Source organism: Lissotriton vulgaris, chromosome 7, assembly GCF_964263255.1.
Source record: "Lissotriton vulgaris chromosome 7, aLisVul1.2, whole genome shotgun sequence".
NCBI classification, from domain to species: domain Eukaryota; kingdom Metazoa; phylum Chordata; class Amphibia; order Caudata; family Salamandridae; genus Lissotriton; species Lissotriton vulgaris.
The window spans coordinates 684,508,426-684,527,516 of NC_141695.1; the positions used below are offsets into that span (position 1 = coordinate 684,508,426).

At 46.0% G+C, this 19,091-nt stretch overlaps 1 protein-coding gene across 3 annotated transcripts in view; it reads left to right on the forward strand.

The window, feature by feature from the left end:
- Positions 1 to 19,091, forward strand: part of RHOT1 (ras homolog family member T1) — a 671,689-nt gene that overhangs the window by 243,949 nt on the left and 408,649 nt on the right. The window lies entirely within an intron of this gene.

Sequence of the window (19,091 nt, forward strand, 5' to 3'; positions counted from 1 at the left end):
TGAGATAAATAACGGTGATGGATCAAGCCCTGATCTTTGGACTGGGTAAGAGTGGTCTGCTCAATTCAGACACTCTGTTCATCACCACCCCCTTTTGTAAATCGATTTTGGCCACTATAGGTGTGGCAGGGTGTACTCAGACATGAGTCCCTTTCTCACTGCTCCATCAGGATTCAAGCAAGCCGGGCCGAAGAGGCTGAAATGCCAGAAACCGGTCCCCGGTAGCTTGTCTCCTTTCTGGTAAAGAATTGGCTTGGTAGTTTAGTCTGCCCTGTTCCCATGATGCACTGGGCCAGGGACAGACTGATTTGCATATAGCCAGGTTCTGAGCTGGGATGGGGCAGTGAGATAAATAACGGTGATGGATCAAGCCCTGATCTTTGGACTGGGTAAGAGTGGTCTGCTCAATTCAGACACTCTGTTCATCACCACCCCCTTTTGTAAATTTATTTAAAAGCAGTCCCAAACATGGTGGTCTCCTGAGCCCAGCAGTCTACCATACCTGGGAGGGCTGGCATTCCCAATGGGCTGCAAAATGCGAGAGGCTCATTAATATTAATGAACCTTGCAATTTGCGACTCCATTTGGAATCCCAAACAGTGTTAAACACACTGTTGTACATTTCATTTAGCAGCTCGCAATTTGCCACTTGCCATGTGTCGCCAATTGCGAGGTGCTAAATGAAATGGTCGTACATCTGGCCCCAAAATCATTAGTACTTTGAGTATTTGTTTTGCATGCACACATGTGTATTTTTTTCGAATTACTGTTTTAATATTTGAAATTTAACTCATACAAATTGATTGGGGGTCCCCGGCTTCCAGTGGTGACTCAATGGGGGTTCTCAGGAGTCAAAAGTTTGGGAACCACTGCACTAGGTAGTGGGGGAAAATTACTCCTGGGCATCCCCTAACGAATGGGATAAAAGATCTGTGCAAACCCTACACACTTTGAGTATTTTCAAGATGGTGAAAGTCTTTGACCACACTAAACTTGGACTGGGCATAAACGGGTAACGTACTACAGAAATTCCTAGTATCCTCCCACTAAAATCCAGTTGGGAGCAGCCATGGTACTCACAATAAACCCAGAGTCTTGTAGTTCAAAGGCAGAGTCCTTCAGCAACCAGGCAATTGATCCACAAGTATTGCCTTGAGATCTTCTTCTCTCCCTTTTCAAGAGTGCCCCAAGTGTTACATGTGAACCCAGCAGACCTGTTGGGCAAGATTTTACATTCAAGAACAAATTGACACTGAAGTATCAAAAAGGATGCCCACAAACCCCACCCTGTGTAGTCTCTTAGTTTATAAGATTCCTCCCTGCCCATATAGGTAATACTATTGTTTGCTGCTCTGAGCCATTTCACATCTGTTCACACCTACTCAAGGCTAATTACTGGTTGCGAGAAGCTAGAGAGCCAATGCAAAATAACCTTCAGGAACTTCAGGCAGGGAAAGATTACTTTCTATAAGTTATTTTTCCTTCATATTTATTAAAAATATGACTTGAGCATTGAATTGGATTTTTAATAAATATAAATAGTTGTTTACTTATTTTTTTATCTGGTCCCATTCCAGGAATACAATATCAGCATTTTAATCTGTTCTCTGGTTTTCTACATAGGTCAGCTAGGCTTGCTAAAGTTAAAATAGCTTTTGGGTGCTAGTCAATGTAAGGACATGTTAACATTACATTTCTACATGTTCTGCTTTTAAATACCACACATCCTGGCTTCTGGGCAACATGACCTACAAACATGTTAATATTTAAAAGGGAGGTTTTTATCCTGTCAAAAGGTGTTATTTTGAAAGTTTCAATTGTGTATTTTTAATATACCATTTTTTTTCATTTTGCAGTTGATGATAACAAACAGTATAGTGCGAGCGACAAAGTGCATTTTGAGGAATAAGCAAACTTTGCAGGACACATTTCTGATCTATCCAGTCTGGAATTTGCCCCAGATGTCCTTGTGCTTTTTGGGGTTGCTGCATACCACATGCTACTTCAATAGGGTACTCCAGTTCTGTGCATTGCGCCACACCATGCCGTCAGTAAGGGAGAATCAGCAGAGTTCCAAGCACAGCAATATCCTTTTTGGGATGCCTAGTCCCCCCACGCACTGTTCCCTCCCTGCATCTCCCAAGTCCTCTATAAGAGCTAGAAGTGCAATTTGAGGTGAGGGGTCACAAGTGTTAATTAAATGGCAGCCCAATACTTTATTACAGAGCTTTTCCAGACTACATGGAAAAAGGTATGTGTACATGAAATGAAATGAAATTTGATTTGTAGAGCGCATGGCTGCCCGAAAGCGTCCCAGCGCTTGCTTAGGGAACCCGTCTTGGTATTCCCCTGCGAGATAACCCATTACTGGGCATCCCCAAGGTGAAAGCCAGGCATCCCGCTGCGAGGGGCCGTTGTGGAGATTAAGCAAGCTATTGCCCAGAGTTACAGAGTGGGACTCCATGATTGGAATAGGCACCGAGACGAGAATTGTCAGGTCCGGGGAAATCTTGAGCCCAAGAACCGCCGAGGCGGGGAATTGAACCCTGGTCCGGGCCAGACCTCTGCATCAGGGTCTGTCGCTCCAACCACTTGAGCCACAATTCTCACTTCTCCACTTCTCCACTTCTCTCACTTCTCCACACTTCTCTACATGTAACAAGGACGATCCTGTATATCTTGTAGACCAAGATAAGCACTTATTATTAGAACAGTTATCCTGTGGGTCTCTTTCTGAACTCAAGAGCTCTGTGTTGTCTGCTCTATGATCACTGATTTCACACTTAGTTGCATATGAATTGGTTGAGGGTATTTTTGATGGAAACAAAGATGGTCATGTGCTTCTTTTCCAAATTAATTTTATTTTAGGGTGAAGCTAAACTTTAATTAGATTTTGGATCCCTCTAAGGTAGACACAAGGTTTCCACTTCTGAATGAGTGCCACAGGCCAACTGGCCTAATGATATGTACACAGAAAACACCTACACTCTTTACGGAACATTGGAAGCATGCAGGAGAGGAACGCTTTTGATCCTGCCACAGCCGTAGTCCGCCATAGTCAAATTAATCTGCACGTATTTCAGTTGGAAGTGCCGGAGTCCCGAGTACTATGCCGGAGTTCCGAGTATTACGCCAACTCCTGTGGTTCCATCTTGGCCTCTCTCCAATCACTATCATCCAGGGGGCCAACCCACCTTTCCACTTTAGCATTAAATGGGGAAATACATCTGGAGAAATAATGATGGGTGCAGGCGATCCAGCATTTTTGTTCCTTGTTGAAGCTGAGCTGTCTCAAAGATGCCCTATAGATCGCCAACTGGCAGCTCTCTGAGCTCCTGAACACACTTCCCGATGCAAGCTTCCCACTCCGTTACTTGTTGCTGTTTCTGTTTTTCCATGAGTTTTAGAGAGGACTTGGCAATTCTTCATATGTAGGTCCTCGATGCTGCCCACAAAACTGCAAGAGACTCCACTGACCCCTCTTTGAGGTACAGACACACCATCAGCTCCTGTAATAAGAATTGGGTAGCCTTCCTATCAACCAGGCACCATGCGTTTAGCTGCCAGATCGGAAGGCAGCCCACCCTTTCGGCCCCCTAATGAACAATGACTAGAGTGGCCCAAGATCCCTGGGGCATTGTACATGTTCCCATTGTGAAGAGCAGATCAATGGCGGTAAGAAAAGATCAATGCATGACCTTGTTTTACGGACCGTGAAAATGTGGGTTTATTCCGATGCTGTCAGTTTCCACATGCACCACAGATTTCGAAGCTAGAAGCCCATGTAGCTAACCTTGATTCTACCTCCCTGTGGGTCTCTCTGGCCCTGAAGGAGTCCAGATGGGAGGGACATCACCGATGCCATACGAGAGCAGAAGAAACCAGGGACCTAAGCATCTCCAGCTTAGACTCCAGTGTGGAGGCACATAAATGCTAACCAGATTACAAGCGTGCTTTTAGGTTACCCTTTTAATTACAACATATCTCCTCTTCATGTGTGTCTTAGTGTATCGCCCCCCTGCTAATATGCCCCTTTTTTCTTCCCATTTCGGTGATCTTATCTCTGTCGGTCATCAATTCCGCTAGAATTCTGATTATAGGTGACTTCAACTACTGGCCATCAGACTCTCAGGAAAGTGGCCTGTCGGTTGAATTCACAGATTTACTATGTGGCCTTAATTTCCAACAGCACATTTTTGTAGCAACCCATAATAAAGGCCATACTCTCGACCAGGTATGGACGGCAAACCTGGACATTTCTCCTCCCTTAGTTTACCCTTGTACCTGGTCCGACCATTTCTTTATTTCTTTCTTACTGAAACTTTCCCTGCCTATTCGCCCTCCACCGGTGTCGAATTTCTCGGCACAAAACTGGAAACATGCCGATATCTCCCACTTCCATTCTATCCTGTCAACCACTCTCCCCAGTGACACCATTGACATTAATATACAAACTGCTACTCTGGATCAATGGCTGGCCCAAGCTAGTGATGTGGTTGCTCCCATGAAAATCATTAGATCCAAACGCCCACACGACGCGCAGCGCTGGTTCACTGAACAACTAAAATTGGACAAATTAGTCTTTAGACAAGCTGAGCGTCGGTGGAGGCGAAATTATGACCCCTCACTCAGGACTACTTATACCGACCTATTAAAACTGTATAAACAATCCATCATTTTGGCCAAATCCTCTTACTACTCCCAGAAAATCATTAGTTCAGCCTCAAAAACCAAGGATATTTTTTCCATTGTAGCTGAACTCTCTCTTCCAGATCGTGTCACTGCCCAGCCCCAACCCTCACAGGCTCTTTGTGACTCTCTCAATTTATTTTTTATTGATAAAATCACAACTATTAAAAACAACATTCCCCCCCTCCCTCGCTCAATATCTGTGTTCTCCCTCCCTCGAATCCTTGCTGTCTGCATGAATTCCCTCCTATCTCCCTGTCTGAATTTCTCTCTCTAATACATGTAGTCAGTTCTGGTTCCCCCAATGATTGTTGCCCCTCCCAAATCTTGAAAGATGCTTTCCTGGCCTGTCCAGGTCCCCCACTAGACCTGCTTAATCATTCTCTCGCAACAGGCTCTGTCCCTGATGCTTTCAAAAAAGCCATGGTAGTACCTATTCTTAAAAAACCCGGTTCCGATCCAACTGTTTTAGTCAACTATCGACCTATCTCCCTCCTCCCCTATTTGGGGAAGGTGCTGGAGACTTAAGTCACCCGCTGCCTGAGCGCCTTCATTGAGAAATCTCACTTCCTAGATGACCAGCAGGCCGGCTTCAGACCGGCCCACTCTACGGAAGCGGTCGTGGTGGCTGTTGTGGATGCGCTGAGACAGGGGGCTGACAAGAACCTGGCCCAGGCCTTGGTGCTACTAGACCTGTCGGCCGCTTTTGACACGGTCGATCATGTTATTTTGATCGACCGTGTCGGAAATGCGGGTATTCAGGGCCTGGCCTTGACCTGGATTGGGTCCTTCCTTCAACAACGCTCCCAATCTGTTCAACTTTCCACTTTCTCTGCTCCCCAAACTTCACTTTCCTGTGGTGTCCCCCAGGGTTCTGCTCTATCGCCCCTTTTATTTAATCTTTACATGCAACCCCTCCTAACCTCTCTCCGCCACTCTCCTGTTACCATCTTCAATTACGCAGACGACCTACAGCTAATCTTTCCTATTGATTCCTCTTCTCTCTCTTGCTCTAATTTTCAATCGATCATGCTTACCATCTATGAGTGGATGAACTTCAGCCAGCTGAAGCTCAACCCGAGCAAGACTGAGTTGGTCCTGACAGGAGGGCCCTTAAATCCTTGGAGTCCTAGCTTCTGGCCCCAAGCTCTTGGTCCCGATCCCCCCCCCCCCCCCCCCCCCCTGTCCAGTCAAGTCCGTGAAGAGCCTTGGTGTCATCATTTCAAGTGACTTGTCGATGAGGCCTCAAATCAACTCCGTCACCTCGGCCTGCTTTCATCACCTAAGCAGAATTGGTAAAATCCGAAGGTTTCTATCCTCAGAGGCTCTCATACTTGTTATTATGGCCCTTGTCACTTCACGCATTGACTATGCGAACTGCCTGTATGTGGGGATCCCCGCGTACCACCTTCATCGGCTTCAGCTGGTACAAAACCAGGCGGCCACACTGGTTTTCCAACAGCCTAAGTACCAACACGTTACGCCCCTGTTGAAAAGATTGCATTGGCTCCCGGTCGCGTCCCGCTGTATTTTTTAAATGGGCTGTACCGTTTTCAAATCTCTTTCTGCACTTGCCCCTGCCTTTATCTCCCTTAGCCTCAACCGTCACATTCCCTCAAGGCATCTTAGGTCCTCTGCTCACAATCTCTTAATTACCCCCAGGTACAAACGCAAGAAACATGGTGGTGCCTGTTTTTCTTTTCTTGCTCCTTCTACCTGGAACTCTCTCCCTCTCTCAATCCGGTTTACTTCTGACTACATCACCTTTCGTAAAATTCTGAAAACCTATCTCTTCCAGCTAGCTTATAATTAATCCCTCACTCACTCCTGCTCCTTCTTTCCACTTGTCTCTGAACGCCATGAAACCAATTGGTGTCCGTGCGCGGTAACAAGTTTTTTTAACATAACATAACATAACAGTGCCTGATTTAAAATGGAAAACCTTCATGAGTAGATGTTTGTGCAGAATGACGGTCGCCCTGTTGTAACCCCTGGAATAATCTGCAGGATAAACTCTATTGCAACTGTATCTGGCCAGAAACAGGCCTCTGAGGCCCAACAAGAGAGTTTCTTGCAGGAGCAAGACATCTGGTGCATGGTGTTTCGCAAAACATAAAACTGCTCCTCCTTTAATATGCTTGTTCAGTCTTCAATCAATCATGATGCAGAGGACTCTGGCGACACCCGGGGAATGGGTGGGGGGGGGTCGGTGGGCTCCTGCCTTCTGCAGGAGTCTCTGCACTTGCAATGACCTTGGGGTCAGGCTGGTCCAACATCCCCCTGGCTCGTTGGATCCTGGATGGGAGGGGATTGCATCTGATTGGCTGTTTAATTGCCCACTCCCAAGCCGCCTCTGGTATATCAAGGTAGAAGCACTTGGATGTATTTATAAACCTGAGCCTGCGGTAAACATGAGCTCGTACTGGAATTTAATCGCCTGCCATTTCTGTTTGACAGCATCAAATGATTCCATTATGTAAGGAAATGCCTCTTTTTGCATGATCACCTCCAAGCTTTGGACTGACCTTGCTGGTTTTTCCACTCAGAGTGCACTGAGAACTGCTAACCAGAACTTGGTGCTTGTGCTCTTACCCATTAACGTTTATATATTTAATTGGTTAATACCCAAATGGCATAGGTTAACTTACTTATAAGCCCCTAGTATAAGCTACCTGTTGTACCCAAAGGCCTGTAAGTTAAAGGGTCTCACCTGGATTGGAACACATTTTGTGCCATCACGAGTGTGACAAAGTAAAAGCAAGTCTCCCTACCTACTATTGCAGCTTCGAAGAGCAATTTTAAACTGCTAACTCGACTTTGCCTTTTAAATTAATGCTAAAGCTCTAACTTTCCTTTTAATGTATGTCACTCCTAAGGTTGGTCTCTCAAATCGTAAAATAGGGTGCTGGACATTAAAAGGTAGTTCATGGGTTTTTGTGTGTATAAGACACAAATTGTCATTTTTTTTTTCTGTAGACAGGCTAGTCGTCCCATTTGCAATTACAGGCAATGACAACTCAGCTCTGCTAACTTCTGAATAGGAATACCTGCTAAACTTGGTACTTAGAGGTATCAAAAGAATCCTTGCACAATACCCAACTTGATGCCCAAGCCAATTTTATTGTGGCGTTTGAGTAAAAGGCAGCTTTAGAAAGTTGCCACTCTGGTGCCCAACTTTTCTAGTGGCCATTTACCCTTCCTGGCCACGAGACAGCCTTCTGCCTTCCTGAAGAGAGATGTGAACAACTCCCAGGAAAGGACACAATAGAGTTGGGAAATGGTGGACACACATGAGAGGGTCTGAACTTTTGTTCTGGTAGACCGGTAGGCATCTGGGACAGAGAGGGCTACTCCTGTTTTCCCCGTGAGTGTGTAGCCTTCAGATAGCCACACCTCTAGGGTGGGCTGCCAAGCTCCACACAATGAGAAAAGGGTTCTGCCATCTTGGGAGTGGGCAGAATGTTGCATTCTCGGATAGCTAGGTGCCACACTGTGCAGGAAGCCTTCATCAGGCTGGAGAGGACCTGGTAGCCCATTGACTAGTTTACCTCATCCTCGAGGGCAATTTGTGGGTATAAAAGTAACACCCCTGGTACAGAGCCTTTAGATCACATCTGCCCCGTAGAGCGGACTGAAGAAAGACTACCCTGCTGTTCCCCAGACCTGGCAAGAGAGGCTGCACTAAACACTGGACTGCACCTGTTGATCCTTGGACTAGCAAAGAGAGGACAGTGCCTGTGGTGCCCTGTTCAAGGAAAGTCGTCCTGAGCCCTAGACAGAAGAGGTGAACCCCAAGAGTCCGTTGACTATCTGTTTCAGCTCCGGTGCCACAAAAGCTGAAGAAACCTGCCATGGCATGTTGGTAGTGGCAATCAAATTATTGCCACTGGCCTCTGAAGTACAGCTTGGGAGAAAGAGTCCCGACATTCAAGAGTTGCACCTGAGTCTGTTGGACCTGGGATAGTCATCATCAGAGTCCAGTTTATTTGTCGTAGCCAGACACTAGCCTCAGTTAAAGGGAGCCACTGGTTTTGCGGTTACTGAAGATCAATGGACCAGTGGCAACTGGGTTTTGGCAGTACTTCACCCTGACTTCGAGGGACATCGACCCCTGTGGCCAGAGTCTCCCCTCCTTATTCGTGGACCGAGAGGTGGCCCTAGAAAGACCCCCATTAACCTGATCAGCTTCTTCAGCATCCTGTATCCCTTGCATCAGGACCACTCCATGGATGTCTGTGGCAGTTTGCCCATTGAGGGTACTAAATACCTGTACAATTATTACGGTATTGAGGTGCATGCCCTGCGACCCAATCTGGGACAATCCTTTGTCCTTAGAAGACCCCTCACTCACCAACCTGGTTGGTGACATGCTTCATCATCGGGGTCCCACCCGGATAGCCGAATGCCATCCAGGTGTGCTGCGACACCTGATTACAGTGGAGCTGGTTATTTTTTATATGTGATATGAATAGTGTAGTTAAAAGTTGTCTCAACACTACCCACTCGAAGACTTTATTCTGGAGTGGTTGGACAACTAGTAAAAATATATATACAATTATATTTACATTTGGCACCTTTGCCTGGTTAGGTAGGCTGTGGAGTCAAAAAAAAGACGTAAAGTAAGTTAAAAGGGTAGGTCTACATGTTTCAACCTTCGTGTGATTGTAGAGTCTTTCATCAGGACCAGTGTATCTTAAGCTGGGTGGTCTACACACGCTAAGGTGTATCCTGCCCTAGCCTAGTTGTGTAGGTGAAATCACAAACAGGTGATTTCTAAAAAGTGTTGTTCTCCGTGTAGTTTCGAATAAATACCTGTGGAAAAAGCGGGGAGAAAGGGTGCGGTGAGTACAAATTAATCCAGTGCAAACATACATAGAATTTGTGCTTGGTGTACTGTGTGGGGATGTGCCCGTTTTCGGACTGGAGCAATCGTAACTGGAGCAGGCTTAAGTGCTATTTGTGAAAGAAACACGCGTTTACTGCCATCAGGTTGTTACGCTACATTCGAACCTGGGTAGTATCGTGATTTTGCCGAAATACGATTGCCGCTGTACCCGTGAGTGCCAGGAACATGAGTGGGTACGGCTCATGAGGAATTAACCGTATCAAAGCTCCGGTATCGGAGTGTGCCGTGATTGAACAATAAATAAAGTAATGCGGCGCAAAACAGATCTTAAGCGCTGATACTTTAAGATCTAGTTAAAAACACACATAACACACTAGCACACAGGCAGCACAAGCAGTCATACGCATGTGAACAGATAGACAAAACGTTCTTACTCGAAGCACGCTGATTCAGGGCTTCATGAGCTCCCCCGACCCTGCTTTACCATGTAACCACCATCTAAAACGGAAAGTGGTAGGGAAGTGAGAGGATCTGAACGGTACCGTCGAACCTTAACTCAACAGGTCGGGAGATATTTGGACTTACTTGTGGCATCAGGAAGTCAGGCTGATTAGCCTAGCAGCGATTCGGTTGGGAGCTCCGTGGGAGTGAGGTACGGGCTCTAACGCGGAGCTTAAGTGTACTTCCGTGTTTGCCGGGAGTGGGCGGGGCGTAGTCACGTGGGGCCCGGTTGCTGGGGTAACTAGTGCTCGAGTCAGACGCTAGGCTAGCGCAGCCTCAGATGGTTGCGCTGCCCAGATAGCGTTGTGAGCTTGGGATTCAATGAATTAAATCATTTTTGGGACAAAAGGAGACGCTCGTCAGCGTAGTGTTGGACCGAAGGAGTTATCAGAAAGGAGGGAGGGATCACTAATTGATCCTACAGGGGACAGAATCTTGTAACGGGTCAGTTTTCATGAACTTCAAGCAAATACAGGATAGTGATTTTAACTGGAGAGCACTGTGTTCCAGGGGATATTGTCGTTGAGACCTGTACTCTGGGTGGACAGTCTATATATCCAACGTTGCTCTTTTTCATAGTCGTTGGGGTAATCTGTCGCCTGGTGTTAGCTGTTCTATGACAGTCCATGTCATATCATTGGGCGTATGGTTCATGGAAAGGTAGTGCTCAGTCAGTTTTGTCATAGATTTCTTGCACCGAATGGTGCTTCTGTGTTCGCCAATTCTTTGCTTAACCTTCCTGCTGGTCATGCCTACGTAGCGAAGGTTGCAGGGACAGATGATAAGGTATACTACGTTAGTGCTGTTACAGTTGGTGTGGGACCTAATGGTCCAAGTTTTTCCTGGTTCCAAAGAAAGAGTTTTCGTGTTCTCCGTCAGGTGGCACACTCTGCAATTGCCGCATTTATAGTGCCCAGTGACGTTTGGGAGGCCCCACGCTTTGGTGACTGTAGGTGACGGTGTTTCAAGGTTTTTAGGTCTGGTGTTAACGACCGCATCCCTTATGCTCCTGGCTCGTTTGAAGGAGAAAAGGGGTTTCTCCCATTTCAGATTGCCAGTATTGAGTATTTTCCAATGTTTTTGGATGGCTTTGGTCACACTGTTTGATGCCGGGCTATAGGTAGTCACACAGGTAAGTGGAATGTCATTGTTGGTCTTTGTGACATCTTCCAGAAGTGTCTCATGTTGCTGGTTTCTGGCTCTTTTCTGGCATTTGTTTAGAATCTTTTTTGGGTAACCTCTAGACTCTAATTTAGAAGTAAGGTCTCTTGCTTGGTCTCGGTAGTCGTTCAGGTTTCTGCAGTTCCTGCGTATTCTAAGGAATTGCCCGTATGGCAGATGTTCTCTCAGTGGTCTCGGGTGAAAGCTCTCAAACCTAAGCAAGTTGTCCTTTGCTGTAGGTTTGTAATGGGTTTTTGTGTGCAAACGTCCATTTTCCTTGTTTATGACCAGGTCCAGAAAGACCATGTTTGTGGGGTCTTTTGTGTAGGTGAACCTCAGATTGTTGTCCCTGGAGTTGAGCCAATCAAAGAAAGAAATCAAAGTCGCTTCTGGTCCCTGCCAGATGACAAAATTGTCATCTATATAACGTTTCCAAAATGTTATATAGGATCCAAAGGGGTTGTTGTTGTTAAGGATGAACTGTTCTTCAAAATTGTACACGTATAGTCCGGCTACACTTGGAGCAAAAGTACTGCCCATCGAAGTACCCCCTATTTGCAGGTATAGTGTTCCCTCAAACTCAAAGAAGTTGTTTTTCAGAGCCAGTCTGGCGCACTCTAAAATGAAATTTTTGGGTGTCCTTTGTGTCCATTCTTTTTTATTGAGGACCTTCTCCAGGACTTTTAGGGTATCGTCCTGGGGTATGCTCGTGTAGAGGCTCTCTATGTCAAAACTCACGAGTAGGGTATTTTCGTCCACTTCAATCTGGTCAAGTAGTTGCAGAAGATTCTTAGTATCCCGTAAGTAAGTAGTGGCCTTTTGTACAATTGGTTTCAGGAATACGTCGCAGAAGCGGGACAAAGGTTCCAGTAGTGATCCTATACCCAATACTATGGGTCTTCCCGGTGGGGGGTGTTTATTTTTGTGCATTTTGGGGACGGTATAGAAATATGGAGTTTTGCCCTCATTGTTACACAAAAAATCGCCCTCTTGTTTCGAGATGAAACCCATAGCTTCCCCGTGTTCCACGAGGGATTTTATCTCCTGTTTCAGATCTTGTGTGGGGTCACTTGGTATTTTACGATAGTTCCGCTCATCTGCTAGTTGACGTAGGCAAAACTCCATATTTCTATACCCTCCCCAAAATGCACAAAAATAAACACCCCCCACCGGGAAGACCCATAGTATCGGGTATAGGATCACTACTGGAACCTTTGTCCCGCTTCTGCGACGTATTCCTGAAACCAATTGTACAAAAGACCACTACTTACTTACGGGCTACTAAGAATCTTCTCCAACTACTTGACCAGATTCAAGTGGACGAAAATACCCTACTCGTGAGTTTTGACAAGAGAGCCTCTACACGAGCATACCCCAGGACGATACCCTAAAAGTCCTGGAGAAGGTCCTCAATAAAGAAGAATGGACACAAAGGACACCCAAGAAATTCATTTTAGAGTGCGCCATACTGGCTCTGAAAAAGAACTTCTTTGAGTTTGAGGGAACACTATACCTGCAAATAGGGGGTACTTCGATGGGCAGCACTTTTGCTCCAAGTGTAGCCGGACTATACGTGTACAATTTTCAAGAACAGTTCATCCTTAACGACAACAACCCCTTTCGATCCTATATAGTGTTTTGGAAACGTTATATAGATGACATTTTTGTCATCTGGCAGGGACCAGAAGCGATTTTTGATTTCTTTCTTTGATTGGCTCAACTCCAGGGACGACAATCTGAAGTTCACCTACACAAAAGACCCCACAAACATGGTCTTTCTGGACCTGGTCATGAAACCAGGAAAATGGACGTTTGCACACAAAAACCCATTACAAACGTACAGCAAAGAACAACTTGCTTAGGTTTGAGAGCTTTCACCCGAGACCACTGAGAGAAAATCTGCCATACGGGCAATTCCTTCGAATACGCAGGAACTGCAGCAACCTGAACGACTACCGAGACCAAGCAAGAGACCTTACTTCTAAATTAGAGTTTAACCCCTTCAGCGCGGCGCGAATTTTCGCGCTGTGCTGAGGGTTCTAAGGTTCTAACGGGCTCATGACGGAACGGTTCCGTCATCAGCACAGCTCACCCGTAGCTGATGACGGAACCGTTCTGTCATCAGCATGGAAGGGGCTAGAGGTTACCCAAAAAAGATTCGAAACAAATGCCAGAAAAGAGCCAGAAACCAGCAACGTGAGACAATTCTGGAAGATGTCCCAAAGACCAACAATGACATTCCACTTACCTGTGTGACTACCTATAGCCCGGCATCAAACAGTGTGACCAAAGCCATCCAAAAACATTGGAAAATACTCAATACTGGCAATCTGAAATGGGAGAAACCCCTTTTCTCTTTCAAACGAGCCAGGAGCATAAGGGATGTGGTCGTTAACACTAGACCTAAAAACCTTGAAACACCATCACCTACAGTCACCAATGCGTGGGGCCTCCCAAACGTCACTGGGCACTATAAATGCGGCAATTGCAGAGTGTGCCACCTGACGGAGAACACGAAAACTCTTTCTTTGGAAACAGGAAAAACTTGGACCATTAGCTCCCACACCAACTGTAACAGCACTAACGTAGTATACCTTATCTGTCCCTGCAACCTTCGCTACGTAGGCATGACCAGCAGGAAGGTTAAGCAAAGAATTGGCTAACACAGAAGCACCATTCGGTGCAAGAAATCTATGACAAAACTGACTGAGCACTACCTTTCCATGAACCATACGCCCAATGATATGACATTGACTGTCCTAGAACAGCTAACACCGGGCGACAGATTACCCCAACGACTCTATGAAAAAGAGCAACTTTGGATATATAGACTGTCCACCCAGAGTACAGGTCTCAACGACAATATCCCCTGGAACACAGTGCTCTCCAGTTAAAATCACTATCCTGTATTTGCTTGAAGTTCATGAAAACTGACCCGTTACAAGATTCTGTCCCCTGTAGGATCAATTAGTGATCCCTCCCTCCTTTCTGATAACTCCTTCGGTCCAACACTACGCTGACGAGCGTCTCCTTTTGTCCCAAAAATGATTTAATTCATTGAATCCCAAGCTCACAACGCTATCTGGGCAGCGCAACCATCTGAGGCTGCGCTAGCCTAGCGTCTGACTCGAGCACTAGTTACCCTAGCAACCGGGCCCCACGTGACTACGCCCCGCCCACTCCCGGCAAACACGGAAGTACACTTAAGCTTCGCGTTAGAGCCCGTACCTTACTCCCACGGAGCTCTCGACCGAATCGCTGCTAGGCTAATCAGCCTGACTTCCTGATGCCACAAGTAAGTCCAAATATCTCCCGACCTGTTGAGTTAAGGTTCGACGGAACCGTTCAGATCCTCTCACTTCCCTACCACTTTCCGTTTTAGATGGTGGTTACATGGTAAAGGCAGGGTCGGGGGAGCTCATGAAGCCCTGAATCAGCGTGCTTCGAGTAAGAGCGTTTTGTCTATCTGTTCGCATGCGTATGACTGCTTGTGCTGCCTGTATGCTAGTGTGTTGTGTGTTTTTAACTAGATCTTAAAGTATCAGCACTTAAGATCTGTTTTGCGCCGCATTACTTTATTTATTGTTCAATCACGGCACGCTCCGATACCGGAGCTTTGATACGGTTAATTCCTCATGAGCCGTACCCACTCATGTTCCTGGCACTCACGAGTACAGCGGCAATCGTATTTCGGCAAAATCACGATACTACACAGGTTCGAATGTAGCGTAACAACCTGATGGCAGTAAACGCGTGTTTCTTTCACAAATAGCACGTAAGCCTGCTCCAGTTACGATTGCTCCAGTCCGAAAACGGGCACATCCCCACACAGTACACCAAGCACAAATTCTATGTATGTTTGCACTGGATTAATTTGCCATCACCGCACCCTTTCTCCCCGCCTTTTCCACCGGTTTTTATTTGAAACTACACGGAGAACAACACTTTTTAGAAATCACCTGTTTGTGATTTCACCTACACAATCAGGCTAGGGCAGGATACACCTTAGCGTGTGAAAACCACCCAGCCTAAGATACAATGGTCCTGATGAAAACCTCTACAATCACACGAAGGTTGAAACATGTAGACCTACCGGTTTAACTTACTTTACGTCTATTTTTTTGACACCACAGCCTACCTAACCAGGCAAAGGTGCCAAATGTAAATATAATTGTATATATATTTTTACTGGTTGTCGAACCACTCCAGAATAAAGTCTTCGAGTGGGTAGTGTTGAGACAACGTTTAACTACACTATTTATATCACATATAAAAAATAACCAGATCCACTGTAATCAGGTGTCGCAGCACACCTGGATGGCATTCGGCTATCCGGGTGGGACCCCGATGATGAAGCATGTCACCAACCAGGTTGGTGAGTGAGGGGTCTTCTAAGGACAAAGGACTGTCCCAGATTGGGTCGCAGGGCATGCACCTCAATACCGTAATAATTGTACAGGTATTTAGTACCCTTAGTGATTACTCCTCCATTTGTTTAATTAATATATCTAAGGGGACCAGGAGTTCCTACTAGACCTCCAAGGTCTAACCCCCCTTTCTCTCCCAATTGTTTATAAGAAGTTTGCCCATTGAGCCTGGAACTGGACTGAAGACTGTGTTGACTGCAAGTTAACTGTCCTGCTAAGATTTACTGAGCTCTGCGACTTGCTCTTTGCTGAAGTTGCTCACCCAGAATTGGCCGGAGTAACCAAACACTACTTTACAAAAGTTTTCAAAGTAACTGCTAACTGCGGTAGTTGCCAATGCTTGTTTGCTATTGGAATGAAAAGCAGTGAATACAATTTGCTGAATAATTTATATCTTTGAAACCCTCTGGTGGATTGTGTTGGTTTTGGTGTCTAAAATTAATAAAAAATAAGACCTATTTTTATAAACTGGTTTTGGAATTCCTTTGTGTTGTGTTTTTTTCGTATTCAATTGTTTTGGCACTACTTAATGCTTTGCACTTGTTCCTTTTTGTTCAAGCCTGACTGCACGAAGCCACAGCAACCAAGGGTTGAGCTAAGGTTTTACAAACCAGCCTGACAGGACCCAAAATGGGTTTGGGAGCTTACTACACAGTGAGGTTGCCCAAGCTAACCATATAGTAAACGGTTTTCCTACTGTTGCTGCTGCACCTGACAAGCATAGTCTGGGAACATCAGAATCTTAGAGGACTGCTACAGCAGTTCTTTTCTATCTCTGCCCACTATAAGGATCACATCCCTGTCTCTATGGTTCAACAATTTAGCAAGCATGGGCAGGGGGAGGCACCTGGACGAGCATTGGCACCAGTGATCTGTGTGCCCTTTTCATAATTAAGCAAGGTGAGAGTTCCTTCACAGGAGGGGAGCCATTGTTTAAGGACTTTCTCCGGGGAGGTGCCCTTCGATCCCTCCGTCAGTCCTGTAAGGTGCAGGTTACTTCTCCGCATGTGGTAATTGGCGTTTTCCAGTTTTTCCAGGGCACGGAATACGGCAGTAAGGCGTGCCATTTCAGTCATGAGTTCATTAACAGTGTCCTCCAACTCGGAAATTCACCCTTCAGGTCCCAACACCCTGTCCGCCGCATTGCGCAGGTCTTGCTGCCAGAGGGAAACATCCACCCCAACCTCACTGATCTTTGCCTGAAATGCTGGGTAAGATGATTGGATAGCTTAAAGGATAGTGTTGGCATTTGTAGAGTCTTTACGATGCTGAGCTGTTCCCTCGCCCCTGGTATTCTTAGTCATCTCTAGCATTGATGCAGTGAACTTAACTATTTTAGTTTGTGCCTGAGGTAGAAGTGGTCTGTCTCATACCATGGCCATACGGTGGCTGGTCCCCAAAACTTCACGGTCCAGTAACGTGTTCATGGCAGGCATCCCCCCTGGCTGTAGTAGGGCGGATAGCTGTGGTTCCTGCAGGGGCCCTGGCAGGTAGGTGATCCAGGAGGCAGTCATCTCAAAGTGCACTGGACTGGAGCTCTGACCTGCTTACCTGCTCTCTGGAGAACAGCAGTCCAGTGGCAAGGGCAGTGTTCAGAGGTCCTATTTACGACTCAGGCTTCGCATTTCAGCGTAGGAGAGCACACCAACAATAGCAGTCTTTAGCAGCATGGGTCTTCCAACACCGTCCAGAGCCCCTGGTTCATCACTATCCAGTGGAAACACAAAGCCACCTCAGTCTCGCCTCACCACTTTAAGCAGATGACAAAACGCCCCCTCAGTGTATAACCATGCAGATCCCTCAACAGAGCCCTTGATCACTGGGGACTCCCGGTATTTTGAGCAGTCGGAACCATAGGGGAGAGGGGGATGCACACCTCACAAGTCCCATATTGTCTCCAGAGCTTTACAGTAGGGATGCACTTTCTAACAAGTTCACCACAGGTTGACTGCCATCAGGATTTAGTAAATCTGCTTGGGCTGAAGTCAAATAAGGGGAACCACTCAGGCTCAGGGACTGAGGGTCGGCACCCAAGTCACAGGGCACCAGGCAAGGGCCACGTGACTGCAGCAGTCTTCGGCATGGACCGTGACCCCTGCTGAGGGCGTCGTCCCTTGCTAGGTACCCTGCAAGCCTCAGTAAGCTAGTGTTCCCTTGCAGGATTAGTCTAGTACACATTCGGGCAACAGCAGGTCGGCTGAAACCCTGAGACAAGCCAGAGGACATGGTCCCCTTTGGCAGCAGCTTAAGCTGTCCTACGCCTCTCTACAGGCTGCCCTCCTCAAAGGAAATCACTACAGGGCGGCCACTATTTTGCAAGTGGACTACCTAACCACCAAAGCAAAAAGGCCTTGTGGTCCGCTGCAGGCACAAGTCCAGTCCTAAATGTGCCAGGGCTGATACTTTATGCCTTCTCCTCAGCCGGTCTCGAAAAGCCTGCCAGCAACTAGGATGAAAGCTGATAGATTTGCAGGGGAGCCAGGAGCTCACGGTTCACATCTTGGCTGTCCAGCTATGCATCCCAATTCTTACACTGTTATAGGCAGGCTACAATTTATGTAAAGAGAGAAGGGAATGGCCCAACTATCCAAGGGACAGGGTACCAACAAAATGTCAAAAACCGTGATTCCCTTGGGATTACTAAGCACCACAATCGCACCCACTAGTTCACACTTCACTACGTTCCCATACTCAGTGCCACAAAAAGAAGAATCCAATAGTTATCAATGCAAATACAGCACAATCTTGAAGGGACCCAAAACGTTTATTTACACAAAATATAAATTTAATATAAATCAAAAAATAAAAACATTAAAATGACATCAATACATGTTGTGCATTTAATCATATCCTAAAGCAAAACTTTTCTAACATTAAAAATATACACAGGCTACAATTTATGCCAGAAGCCTTGTTTGCGCTGCCATTATAATGGATGGCACAATAAGTGATGCAGTCTACTAGTGGTATTTAACTTTCAGACCTTGGGTACACTTTGCACCATATACTAGGGACCTAAAGGCAAGTTAAATATGCTAATTAGAAGTATGCCAATTCAGCCATGTTTAAAAGGGGGGGCACAGACACTTTACTATAGATAGCAGGGGTAAAGTGCATAGAATTCTAAAGCCAGCAAAAATATAGTGTCCAGCAAATGGTAGGAAATCTGGGATGGAAGAGGCAGATTTTCCACAAAAAGCTGTGTTGCTCTTGATGTAGATGTGTGCATTTATACCCTTCTCAATAAGTACAGCTTCGTACTTTATTCCATCATGCATCGGACTCTAAAGAAGAGAGGAACAAGTTACTATTAACCTCTTGTAAAAGTGGACCTTCTGCACTGATCTATAACATTGCAGCAGACTTTCTGGTCTTATTTCAGAATAACCTCTTGAGCTGTGTACCTTGCGGCACAAACGTTAAATCAGTTGGCTTTTAATCGTTAAGCCATGAAGAACCTTTCTGAT